Below are 14,326 nucleotides of genomic sequence, written 5' to 3' on the forward strand. Positions count from 1 at the left end.
GAAATGAGTGAATAAATTAGTTTTGATAATCGCTTGAACTAGTTGAAGTGTTGAAAATGCAATGGACTTGGTTAGAACTTTAGTTAAAACGGTGGCCTAGAAATAACGTCTACCGGGTAATTAATGGAATGTTTAAACTAGTTGTCGAACTTGAATGTGCATTTTATATGCTAACGGGCGTTTGACTTTTAAAAGTCAAACTAACCCCAATACGATGAATGGTAATGTGATATGAAATGTGTAAGGTGGAATAATCGTATTAAATTATGGTTAATCTAACCACCTTGTGAATATTGAATAATAGTTTGGCGCTTAACAAGCTAGGTGGAAGCTTTGGGAGAAAGCGGGTCAAACGAATCAAGTATGAGAAGGAAAAGAGCATCGGATGCAAGGTAAGTGAAACTTACACTTTTTTTTTTGTAGAATATGTATCTATTCTACAAGTTATAAATACAATTGAGATAATGTTCGAAATATGGGTTCCGACGCGGAATGATACGGGTCGGAACCAAAAACAAATGTTTAAAAAAAACCATAGTTAATGGTAAAACGGGGTGGAACGGTAAATTAGTCACGAAAAGACTATGATAAATGAGCTTTCGAATGGCTACTTTATAAGTACGCCTAAATTAATAAAAAGGGTAAAACGGATCAAATGGTAATGTTGATACCATTTGACAATTAACGACTAATAGGTGTATGTCGAGTCTCATGCCCGCAGGATGAACGGCTTGTGAATTAGCGATGCTAGGAAATAGCAAATAAATGAAGACAAGGTATTAAAACGGGTCAATAAGTTGACCCGAGCCAGGTACGCTTAAATAAGTTGTTAGTTAAACATGCGATTTTGGGTCAAATAATTAGTGAAAGTCATTCGTCGTAAAAGAGGGACTAACATTGACCAAAACGCCCTTGATGGGTATATAGGATAAACGACCCTTATGAGTCATTTAGAAACATGTATTATGATAAAGTAAAGTTTAGTTAAGTGTTGAAGCATAGGCATAAATCCTTTTTGAATCAAATGCCTCAAAATAACTTTTGCCGTAGAATAACCGAAATAGAGTAAATTCGGAATAATCTATGGATATTCATTAACCACTATAAGGATAGTTGTGGTGGAAGTTCATTTGACAAGTAATATGAAAATATAACGCTAGAAATGAATGAGCGGGGTTTGTGCGTAAAAGCGATTAAATACCCTTAACGAGTCAAAATAAGCGCATATTTATAGACGGGTTAATGATGCATAATAACCCGTGATTTAAATCTTGTGTCAAAAGAAACAATTGAAATATGATGTTCATAAGAATTTTGGAATAACGAACTTGTTGGTTTAATGAATCATGAAACGGGTCAAAAGTGTAAAAAAAGGAATTTCAAGCCGAGAGCTTGAAATTTGAATTTTTGAAGTAGTTGAATATCAGGTTTTAACTCCATAAGATGGAGAATTAAATTACGAACGTGTAGGAAAAAGAATCGTGTAAAACAGACAAGTAGAATGAAAGTTATGAAGTTTTTAAGTTGAGATTTGGCCAAAAAGTATAGCTGGGCATCTACAGCAATAAACCAAACTGTCGCAACTCCCGCCCCCTATCTGTCCCGAGAACGGGCGGCCGTTAGACCAGTTGTGGTGGTATCATTATGTTTATAAATTTGGCAGCGGAATTTTCATCAGGACCGTAGTTAGGAAATGTTTATCAGAGTAAATACCACACTTTTATAATATTAAACATATTGGGATAAAACCCAAGTTTTCATTACAAACATTTTCATAGGGAAAATCCCTATTTTATTGAATAAAACATCTTCTTTTATTTAGGTAACACTTATAGCCACTTTTCTAAACCTTCAGTGCTGTCCAGCTGGCTTCTAGTTGGCTTTCACATTTTGTTACCTGAAACGCGTTTAAAAACATTTTGTCAGTGGGAAATACTGGTGAGTGAATCCCAGTTTAATAAGGAAGAGTTTTATCCATTAACAGTATTGAGAGCTATCACATTGTTTATTTCTACACAATTACTCATTCAGTATTGTCAATCCTTACTGGTGGGTCATATTACACATTGGCTAACTCGTTGTCCAATGGTAACGTGTTCCACATTTTGTATACAAAACCCCAACATACCGGCAGTAATTGAAGAACTACAAAGACTCAATCACTGCTTAATCACATTGTAAAACATTTAAGGTTTTGTAAAAACAATTTACAAAAAGGAGATTACTCACATTGCTGTCTTAGAATTCTTCTAAGGTTTCCTGGTGATTATCTATAATTTACACAATGCACACGTGTTAGTATAATAACCCTTTATATTTACATTAGTTATACCCTCCCCGAGACGGCATTCCAACGACTACGTCGGGCAGAACCTCGACAACCGTTACGGAACCCTGGATCAATCGAGCAGCGTATCTAATACGTAACCGGGGTTATAATACTTACATCGGGGCAGAACTTCGTTAATTAGGGGGTATAATGCCCGAAAATTATATTATCTATGCAGAAATTGAGAGAGAGATCAAAGAATTGAGCAACGAAAACTGAAGGCCGAGCACCTCTATATATATGCGACACTTCAGCTTCCCTCGCGGCCCGCGTAAGATTAAGCTAAGGCTTACGCGGCCCGCGACATAGAGTAATAGGGCGTAGGCTTGCTAATTCGTCGAGTTTAGGGTTGACACAATGATGACACGTGTCGGCTCAGGGCTGCGCCTTGTTGCAGGGTTGTCGCGCCCCGCGTAAGGTCCTTAAAGGATCTACGCGGCCCGCGAGCAACATAAAAATTTGATTTTTATTTCATTTTTAATGCTATAATGGATTTTGGGCTCGGTTTTCACATACGGGGTGTATTTTGAGACATATAGGGATATTTTAAAATATATTTTAGGGCGTCAGAGAAAAAATTTAGGTGGGTTGTTATATCCTCCCCACCTTGTTTTAGAGCTCCTCCTCGAGATCTACTGGAACAGGTGTGGATATTTCCTTTGCATTTCTGATTCAAGTTCCCATGTGTATTATGGTCCTCTTTTGGAGTCCCATTTCACTTTGACCAGAACTATTCTCTTGTGCTTGAGGTTCTTAACTTTCCTGTCTTCAATCTGTAGAGGCTCCTCTACAAATTTTAACTGTTCATTTACCTCTATATACTTAAGAGGTACTACTAGTGATTCATCAGCTTAACATTTCTTGAGATTAGATACATGAAATACATCATGTATTCCTGCCATTTCCTCTGGCAGTTGTAGTTGATAGGCTACAGGTCCTATTCTTCTAATAATCTCAAAAGGTCCAACATACCTGGGGCTTAGCTTTCCCCTTTTGATGAATCTTACCACTCCTTTCCAATGAGAGACTTTCAATAACGCTTTATCTACTACTTGAAATTCCAAAGGCTTTCGTCTGTTATCAGCATAACTCTTTTGTCGATCACGTGCTGCTTTCAGTCGTTCCTTGACTTGAATGATTTTGTCTGTTGTTTCTTGTACTATCTCAGGTCCAGATAGTTACTTTTCTCCAATTTCTGCCCAACAGACTGGCGTTCGACACTTTCGTCCATAAAGTGCTTCGAATGGTGCAGCATTGATACTTGTGTGATAACTGTTATTATAAGAAAATTCTATCAATGGTAAATGATCGTCCCAATTACCTCCGAAATAAATTACACAAGCTCTAAGCATATCTTCCATTGTCTGAATTGTCCTTTCGCTTTGTCCGTCCGTTTGAGGATGATAAGCGGTGCTTAGATTCAACTTGGTTCCCATTGCTTTTTGGAAACTTGTCCAAAAATGAGAGGTAAAACGACTATCTCTGTCAGAAACAATTGATAGAGAAATTCCATGTAATGAAACTATTTCATTTACATATAATTTAGCTAACTGTTGCATACTGAAAGTTTCTTTCATTGGTAGGAAATGAGCTGACTTGGTTAGTCTGTCTACAATCACCCAGATTGTATCATTACCTTTTCTTGTTTTGGGTAATTTGGTAACAAAATCCATTGTTATCAATTCCCATTTCTAAACAGGCATTTCTAACTGTTGCAATAAACCTGAGGGTTTCTGATGTTCAGCTTTAACTTGTTAAACAGTTTGCAACATATGCTGCTATATCCTTTTTCATTCTTATCCACCGGAAATTCTTCCTTAAGTCCCGATACATCTTATCACTTCCAGGATGCATCGTATACTTAGACTTATGGGCTTCTTCTAATATACAGTGGCGTAGGTTTACTAATTTAGGTATCCACATTCTTTTCTTATGAAATCTCCAAATTCCATCTGTTCCTTGTTCTAATTCCTTAATCATTCCTTTCAGTTTCTCAGTATCATCCTTGATTACTGATTCTTGTGCTTTTCTAATCTGATCATTTAAATCTACCTGCAGATTTAACTTAAGAGAACGTACTCTTTTTGGCTTTTAATGATACTTTCGACTTAAAGCATCAGCTACTACATTTGCCTTTCCTGCATGATACGGGATATTACAGTCAAAATCACTAAGTATCTCCATCCAGCGCCTTTGTCTCATTTCCAACTCCTTTTGCCCAAAAACATACCTTAAACTCTTATGGTCGGTGAATATGGTAAACTTACTACCGTATAGGTAATGTCTCCAAAGTTTAAGGGCAAAAATTATAGCTCCTAACTCTAGATCATGGGTTGAATAATTCTCTTCATGATTCTTAAGTTGTCTAGAAGCGTAAGCTATAACCTTTTGACGTTGCATTAATACACATCCATAACCTAGCTTGGAAGCGTCACAATAGATTACAAAATCTTCAGTTCCTTCTGGTAACGCTAGTATGGGTGCATGGGTTAATCTTTGCTTAAGAGTTTTAAAGGTTTCTTCTTGTTTTAGTCCCCATTCAAACTTAACGGATCTACAGGTTAACTTAGTTAAAGGAATGGCTATTCTAGAAAAATCTCGAATAAATCTTCTATAATAACCGGCCAATCCTAAGAAACTTCTAACCTCGGTTGGTGACTCAGGGGTTTTCCACTTGGTAATCGCCTCGATCTTGGTGGGATCTACATTAATTCCTTCATGATTAACTAGATGTCCAAGAAATTGTACCTGTTCTAACCAAAATTCACACTTCGAAAACCTAGCATAAAGCTTTTCTTTTCTTCGTAAACTTAGAAGTGCGTGCAGATGCGCTGCATGTTCTTCTTTGCTTTTAGAATAAACAAGAATATCATCTATAAAGACAATTATGAATTTATCCAAATATGGCTTACATATTCGGTTCATCATGTCCATAAATGCAGTTGGGGCGTTGGTTAAACCAAATGGCATGACAGTAAATTCATAATGGCCATACCTTGTTCTGAAAGCGGTTATAGGAATGTCCTCTTCCTGTACCTTTAATTGATGATATCCTGATCTTAAATCGATTTTAGAGAAAAATCGTGCTCCTTGCAATTGATCAAACAGATCATCTATTCTTGGTAATGGATACCGATTCTTAATCGTGACCTTGTTCAATTCACGGTAATCAATGCACATACGCATTGATCCGTCCTTCTTTTTTACGAATAAAATCGGTGCTCCCCATGGCGATAAGCTTGGCTGTATGAATTCCTTCTCCAACAATTCATCTAATTGTTTCTTCAGCTCTTGCATTTCTGCGGGTGCCAAACGGTAAGGTGCCTTGGCACTTGGTGCAGTTCCTGGTATCAAATGGATTCTGAATTCAACTTCCCTGTCGGGAGGTTGTCCTGGTAGCTCTTCTGGAAATACATTTGAAAACTGGGATACTACTGGAATATCCTTTAATTCTTTTCCTTTAGTGTTAGTGATTATAGAAATCAAATACACTAATGATCCTTTCCTTATATAACTTGTTGTTTTCATCACAGAGATGAATTTTGTGGATTTAGAGGTTTTATTTCCTTTAATTGTGATCTTTTCACCCCTTGGTGAATTTACTTGAATTGACTTTTGATCACATAAAATACTGGCTTTATTGGCTATTAACCAATCCATTCCTAATACAACATCAAATCCTGCCAGATTCATTGGGTAAAGGTTTGCAATAAATTTCTGATTTAAAATTTCTATTCTTGCTCCCTGCAAGATTTCAGAAATCTTAATGGTTTCCCCAATTGTTGTTTCTACTAGACATTCTTGTGGGAGTTTAGTTAATGATTGATTAAGAAGTTTGCAAAATGAAGTACTAATAAAACTTTGGTTCGCACCAGAGTCAAATAATACTTTAGCAAAAACATCATTAACTAAAAACGTACCAGTGATCACATCCGGGATCATCTTTGCTTCTTCTGCAGTCAGAACAAATGCTCTAGCATTTTTAGTAGTCTTGGTGTTCATGGCTGGAGCTATTTTTGGACAGTTAGGCTTGATATAACCTTGTTCTCCGCAGTTGTAGCATATCCTGTTGTTAGGCTTTTTCCTGCAATCTTCCTCCTTGTGTCCAGATATTTTGAAAAAGTTACAGTATATGGAGCATCTTCCTGAATGCTTCCTTTTGCAATACTTACAGTAGGGTGTAGAGGTAGAACCTACATTTCTCCCACGGTTAGAATTTCCAGAACGGAATTCTTGGGTAAGCTTCTGGGTTAGGTTCCTCCTTTGATCCTCTTCTCGTGTACGGACTAATTCATCTGTCAAAGTGTTGGCTAGTTCTACAGTTTCTTCTATGGTTTGAGGTAAAGCTGCCTTGACTACATGTCTAATCTCTCCAATTAATCCCCAAATGTAACGGGAGATTAATACTGGTTCAGGTGAAGCAAGGGTTGGTACTATTCGAGCATATTCAAGGAATAATGTAGTATAACCTTTACTATCTACCCCAATCATCCTAAGGTTTAGAAATTTGTTTACTATTTGTTCCTTTTCATTAGGAGGGTAGAATTTCCTTTCTACCATGTTTTTAAACTCCTCCCATTCCATATTGTAAGTTCTATCACTTCCCCTAGACTGGAGGATAGTGTTCCACCATTCTAGTGCTGAATTCTTAAACAGATTGGAAGCAAACATTATTTTATCCTCTTCCGCACATTTACTTATTCTTAAGACTGCCTCAGTCTTTTCTATCCAGCGTAGAGATGCAACGGCCCCTTCATTGCCCGAGAATTCCATTGGTTTACAAGACCAGAATTCTTTATAAGAACAACCGTAAGACACGGTTTTTCTTCTTTTGGGAATGGGCACTTGAAGTACGGGTCCATTGTTCACGCTGTGTTCAGGTTCAGAAGGTCGTTTGCTATCATGTTTAATTTTATTTTCCGCTTCCCTAACCGTTTTGATAATATATGGCATCGCATCTATAATCCCTTGTGCCACTATATGTTGCATGGCACTGTTATCCACTTGGTTTCCATTATTGTTGTTGTTCGGGTTATCGTTATCCAGGTTAGTGTTACTCTAGTTATCATTATTCTGGTTTTCCTGGTTTACTTCGTCGTCCATCTGAATTTTAAACATTTTCCAATTATTAATATCACCAAATAATTAATAATTTAGGCAACAATCATACAACACACATATTGGTCAAAAGCGTCGAGCATTGCGACTTACTTTTTTCTATTATAGTATGCGTCAAATACACACTAAGACTGGAATTAAAATTACAGTACTACTATGCATCGCTAACCACGAAGTGGTCTATACTACAACATATATTATTATTATTATTACACACACACATATCTTCCTATATAATAAAGGAAGCGTATCCAATCCTAGGTGTCAACTTTTCAAGCCTCCCCCCTTAATCCGATCCTACGTGTCAACTTTTCAAGCCTCACTCCTTAATCCGATCCTAGGTGTAATTTTTCTAGATTTTTTATTTTTAATTAAACTTTAATTAAGTCAAAGTGGTATGTTGAACCACAGGGTCAGACGCACAGAACCCACAAACAAAAAGTTAAACATGAAAGAGGTAATCAGATTTCAAAATTCAAATGGATTTCAAACACCCGCCTCTAAATTCCCCTTTCATTCAAATGACAAAAACCTTAATCAGATTTTAAAATATAGACAACATTCTTTCTCTTTCATGGTTCTCTTTCTCGCTCTCGAATGGCTTCTGGTTGTCAGTGTTGTTGGTGTCTAGGGTTAGCAAATCGACTTTCCGGCGAAGTTGGCTAGCGTTCAGGCCGAATTCTGCTCACACAGGTAAGTCCAGTGCCAAAGATTTCATGTTTGGATGCCTCAGTTTCGTTTTTATCAGTGGCATGCGACCCTCTCTGTTTTTATCAGTCGCATTGCTGATATGTTTTTGAGATTTTGTTTAGTTAGGTTTTGATGATTGATTGATCGGCTTATGGATGTTGAGTTTATGTGTTAGTGAAATTGACTGAGTGAGAAGTTGATTTAGGAAGAGCTTAAACCCTAATTTTGATAATTCTGTTTGTTTCGTTCGAGATTTTGTTTAGTTATGGTTTGATGATTGATTGACCGTGTGATTTTGTATTGAAGGATTCAACCAGGTCTATGTTGTTTATGGCTTGAAGGAAGCAGATCTGAAGGGGGAAGGTAATCACTATATGATAGCTGATTTGGACTGTCTTTTGTTGTTGTTGTTGTTTTTTTTTTGTAAATTAATGATTGTTTATAATCATCCTCCTCCGATCGAGACTGTCGCTCACGCCGCCATAAAGATAAACACAAAAAAGACTCTCTTAAGATCCCTAAGAAAAGTCGTTCGCACACCAAACGTCGTCGTAGGTGCAGTCCTTCATCTTCCTCTTCCGATGACTACAGGTATCCTTAAATAATATCCTCATCTTTTAAATAAATAAATAAATAAATTGATTCCATTGAGTTTTTTTTTTTTTTTTGATGTCTTGCTATTCTACTATGGATTTGGATGTGAAAATTTGGTTATGTTATGTTGTAATAGGTTGCTTAGCTTTTATTCAGGCCTGATTATTCTTTGCAGCTCTTTTTTATATGCTTATTAAATCGTTTTTGGTGGTCAAAATCAAATGGTAAAACTCTACTGTTACGATTAAGTCGCTCTCTGAAATGTGTAATAATAGAAGGATGTGATGATAAAGTTCAGTTTGTCCAGATCTGAGCCTCACATATAGCCTTTGCTGTAAGTCTGATTTATGTATTGGTCTCATCTTTGTTTGGGTTAAGTTGAGTACATAATGTCTTTTCGATTCAAATGCAACATTCTGTCATGTTTCTAATGACTTATCCAATAAACTGCACTTAAACACATTGAAATAACATAATACATGATCCGTTATAAACGAGTGTTAGGAATATCGGTTTCTTGGTAGCGACTGTGATCCACATATTGGTTATTAATGTATGCGATATGTGTATGACCCAGTAGTCCAGGAGTTAGATATATATGCTTGACTTGCATAAGGTACAACATATCTAAGCCACTTCGTTGGTTTTTGATATTTGTGAAATATATTTACCAGTTATATTTTTAAACTTATTTCTACTACAATGTTGTTACTTACTTGTAGGATCTTGAAAAGAAGAGGAAAGAAAAACCCAAGTGGTGTATGAAAGAAAGAAGCAGCTTAACAAACTTAGAGTTAAGGCCGATAAAGCTTCTCAGCTTGAAATCCTTGCAACTGTAACCTGCTGAAGGTTTTAAACGTAGTTTCTTGCTAGAAATTTTGTTTTTTATCGCTACCAAAACAGGTTGTTTTTATTATTTAAGTTTTGCAATACATGTGTCTTGATTTGGCGTTTATTTTTGTTGTTTCAAGGTTGGTGTTATATTAAGATTCCAAATGAAATTGTGTTGACCGTTTTGTTCTATCTAGAGTATCTCCTGTTCAGTTTGGAGTATATTCCTGTGTTAGGCTTAAACGCATGTTTGTGATAAATAGGTGCATGTATTTTAAAGAAATTAAGACATAAATCGAGGATGGATTTTTGTAAGGTGTGATAATGGGAGTTGAAGGGACGTGGTGTCATTGTCTTCTAAGAGTATGGTTCATTAGGTAGGGTTCCGCACTTCTAGAATAAGGAGGCCCCAAGCATGAGATGAAATGGGTGGTTGGTTTGAATAACTAGGTGATTGATCTGATGGCTGGTTAATTGGACTCAAGCTTCTCTAAGTTTGAGTTTTAAAGGCTAGGTTCGATCCAGAACCGGCTTGGATAGAGCCAGAAAACTCTGTATTCAAGTTCATTCTCATGTTAGGCGCATCCCATTCATCTAAGCGTTTCTACCTATCTCATCTACCCCTGATGTTCCCAAATTCAGAATATCATCTTTAGGCTCCTGTCTCGAGTGGGGTGTCAATAATTGTACTGGTGAATGCCCTTACTGCTAAGTTAGACGGGGCTACGTGGATCGCCCCACTTCTGAATTGTCTCTCGGTATAATGCTCGGTTCATAGAATTCGAACTTGGGGTGGTATCTAGGTGATTTACTTTTGAGGCAGTTGACCCTCTTTCTTTGCTTGCAGCCAACATCTTGTTGTGCTGTTTTTCTGTAATTTCAGTTGGTTACGAAAGTCTTTTTTGCTGGTAAAAGAGAATGTTTTATTGTAAATATCTTGAAAGCATATGATATGATTGACATGTTCAGTTATGTTTAACATCTAGTTGTTATTTTTTGTTCGTTACTAATTAACAATGGTTAAGTTTTAAACAAGTCGGTGGATTGAGAATGGTTCTTAGAAGCAAACAAAGAGTAACTAGATATGTTACTTATGATTTGTTAGAATTTTGTTTGTTTATATAAACTCTATTTATTTATATTTGTTTGTTTTTGTTTTGTAGGTTTTAGGCTCTTGCAGGTCTGGTGAACGATCCAAAGAAGCTCCCAAAGTGGATCTACAATGGGTCTAGCACAGCACAGGGTAAGCCCTAGGAGAAGATAGTGAGGTTATTTTATAGTAGGTATAGTTATCCCTGTAGTTCAATTTGTAATTTTAGGCGCTAAAAGTTTGGGTTTAGTTATGATTTTTTTTCGGTTAAAATTGTGGATTTGATGAATTAAACAGTCTTGAAGTCATTTTCATGGATCTGTTCAGAAGGGAAACATTATACTCATACATTTTTCAATAATTTCAATACATGTAGTATTGGTAAGATGGGCGGGCTGGGCAGGGAGACCAAAGCTCGTAAGTTTCATTGCCATCAAGAATAGATGTGATGTAAATCGAACTCATATGAGGTAAATCACGATCATCAATTGTCAAGAGTAATAAAGATAACTTTTGGTTTATATATGTATATTTGTTCTTGATTTCTCATTATGTGGTTCTACTGTAATATGTAAAATTGCAGGAGTTGAAGGCAATAACTAGCAAAGCTTTAGAGGTAGACCATGATATGGTCTAAATATCAAGATTTTGGTGTAGTTTATATAAATTTGTTAGTTTTTTTTTATTATTTTGTATTGGAATTAGATGAAATATTTCTAAGACTAAATACCCGTCAGCCTGTAAAATCATTAAACTACATACATGAGAGTCTCGGTTTAACGCATCCATTCACTGCTGTATAGTGCCCTCATTTTTTAAAACAACCCATAACCTGTGAAGCTCACGGGTATATAACCTAGTGTATATATATATATATATATATTCATACAAACATATTATATATTATTATATTATTATTATTTCCAACTCCACCATCACTTTCACTGATCTGGATTCATCCAGTAATACATATTGCGCTCGTCGTACTTCCAGACAAGTCGCTCTCCTACTTGCCTCATCCTTTCGCTACTCTCTAAAATTTCTTCTCCGAAAGTTCGGAGCTCATGCACATTCTCTGCACTCATTGGGGGTGCAGGTGCTGGTACTGGTACTGGGTCTGGGTACCGGGGCATGGGATCCTCCTAAGGGTACGAATTCTCTAAGATCTCCCTAATGTATTCATCATTATCATAGTAGTAGGGATCTAGAGGGTCCAGACCTGGATAGGCTACTAAGTTCGGCATGGGTTCGTCGTTTAGGTGGTAGCGTGGCACATAATCCCTATGATCATCGAACCATGGATCATAATCTGGGTCTAAGGGATTAGGAGTTGGTATCCTAGGGATCTCCTCAAGGTTGAAATCATGCATTTGGACTTGATTTTCGGGGTTGTCTTCTATCTCCATCGGCTGAGTGGGAAACAAAGGTAAGGGTTGTGGGGCTACTAGTTGTTCCAGGTTTGAGTCGGCAGCTGTTCTTGCTAGGATATGAAAATTGGCTAAGCTTCTATTAAGCATATCCTGTGTATGGGCATCTGACTCTCGCTTAGCGGCTGCTAGGACTCTCTGTTGTTGCAACTTTCGCATTCTTTTCATACGCTCGAATGCTCCCTTACTGAACCATCCTCTTTTTTTCTGAGGGAATGGCTCTTCAGACTGAGCCTTAAAGACAAACATCCCTTCTTCCTGGTTAGCTGAATACCCAGAGAGGGCAGGTTGGGAAGAGGTACCTTCACTCCTAGGTGAATCGGACAACTGACGATATGCGTCTGAGGGTCCTTGATCACTCATACTGTAAACTAACAAATAGTCAAATAACACACAACAATAAAATACAATTATGCATGTATTTCCATAATTAATTTCCTAACAATTTGAATAATATTTCGGTGTCAGCAGAACACTTCTGTGGCTGAATCGGTGGCTTAGCTCTGATACCACCTTTTATCACAACCCCCGCCCCCTATCTGTCCCTGGAACGGGCGGCCGCGAGACAAGTTGTGGTGGTATCATTTTGTTTACAAATTTGGCAGCGAAATTTTTATCAGGACCATAGTTAGGAAATTTTTATCAGAGTAAATATCACACTTTTATAATATTAAACATATTGGGACAAAACCCAAGTTTTCATTACAAACATTTTCATAGGGAAAATCCCTATTTTATTGAATAAAACATCTTCTTTTATTTAGGTAACTTTTATAGCCACTTTTCCAAGCCTTCAGTGCTGTCCAGCTGGCTTCTAGTTGGCTTTCACATTTTGTTACCTGAAACACGTCTAAAAACATTTTGTCAGTGGGAAATACTAGTGAGTGAATCCCAGTTTAATCTAGAAGAGTTTTATCCATTAACAGTATTGAGAGCTATCACATTGTTTATTTCTACACAATTACTCATTCGGTATTGTCAATCCTGACTGGTGGGTCATATTACACATTGGCTAACTCGTTGTCCAATGATAACGTGTTCCACATTTTGTATACAAAACTCCAACATACCGGCAGCAATTGAAGAACTACAAAGACTCAATCACTGCTTAATCACATTGTAAAACATTTAAGATTTTGTAAAAACAATTTACAAAAAGGAGATTACTCACATTGCTGTCTTAGAATTCTTCTAAGGTTTCCTGGTGATTATCTATAATTTACACAATGCACATGTGTTAGTATAATAACCCTTTATATTTACATTAGTTATACCCTCCCCGAGACGGCATTCCAACGACTACGTCGGACAGAACCTCGACAAACGTTATGGAACCCTGGATCAATCGGACAGCGTATCTAATACGTAACCGGGGTTATAATACTTACATCGGGGCAGAAATTCGTTAATTAGGGGGGTATAATGCCCGGAAATTATATTATCTATGCAGAAATTGAGAGAGAGAGATCGAAGAATTGAGCGACGAAAACTGAAGGCCGAGCACCTCTATATATATATGCGACCCTTCAGCTTCCCTCGCGACCCGCGTAAGATTAAGCTAAGGCTTACGCGGCCCGCGACATGGAGTAATAGGGCGTAGGCTTGCTGATTCGTCGAGTTTAGGGTTGACACGATGATGACACGTGTCGGCTCAGGGCTGCGCCTCGTTGCAGGGCTGTCGCGCCCCGCGTAAGATCCTTAAGGGATCTACGCGGCCCGCGAGCGACATAAAAATTTGATTTTTATTTTATTTTTAATGCTATAATGGATTTTGGGCTCGGTTTTCACATACGGGGTGTATTTTGAGACATATATTGATATTTTAAAATATATTTTAGGGCGTCAGAGAAAAAATTTAGGAGGGTTGTTATACAAACAGTCTGTCGAAATTAAGGTGTCGCGTCGCGCGACCACGATCCGGCATAACTGTCGCGTAGCGCGACCACAGTCGCGGGCCCGCAAAGGATGTTACCTAAGTCTCTCACAGCCGCGAGAGACATGATTGCTGAAAATTTTGTTTTCGTTTGTTGTTTGACCCGTATAACTTGTTTAAACTCGTTATTTTACTATCAAAACTAACTTTTTAGTTGGTTTTGATCATAGTTAAATGTTGAGGGCTCCCAGATGAAGATCAAGCTCAATGAAGAAGCGAACACGATGCAGTTGCAGGCTTTCGCACAGGGTTTCGTTGTTATATTTAAACGACGAATTTTTATCAAACAATATGTAACGAATTAACACTTAGTA

This window comes from Helianthus annuus, chromosome 1 (genome assembly GCF_002127325.2).
Source record: "Helianthus annuus cultivar XRQ/B chromosome 1, HanXRQr2.0-SUNRISE, whole genome shotgun sequence".
Classification (NCBI taxonomy): Eukaryota; Viridiplantae; Streptophyta; class Magnoliopsida; order Asterales; family Asteraceae; genus Helianthus; species Helianthus annuus.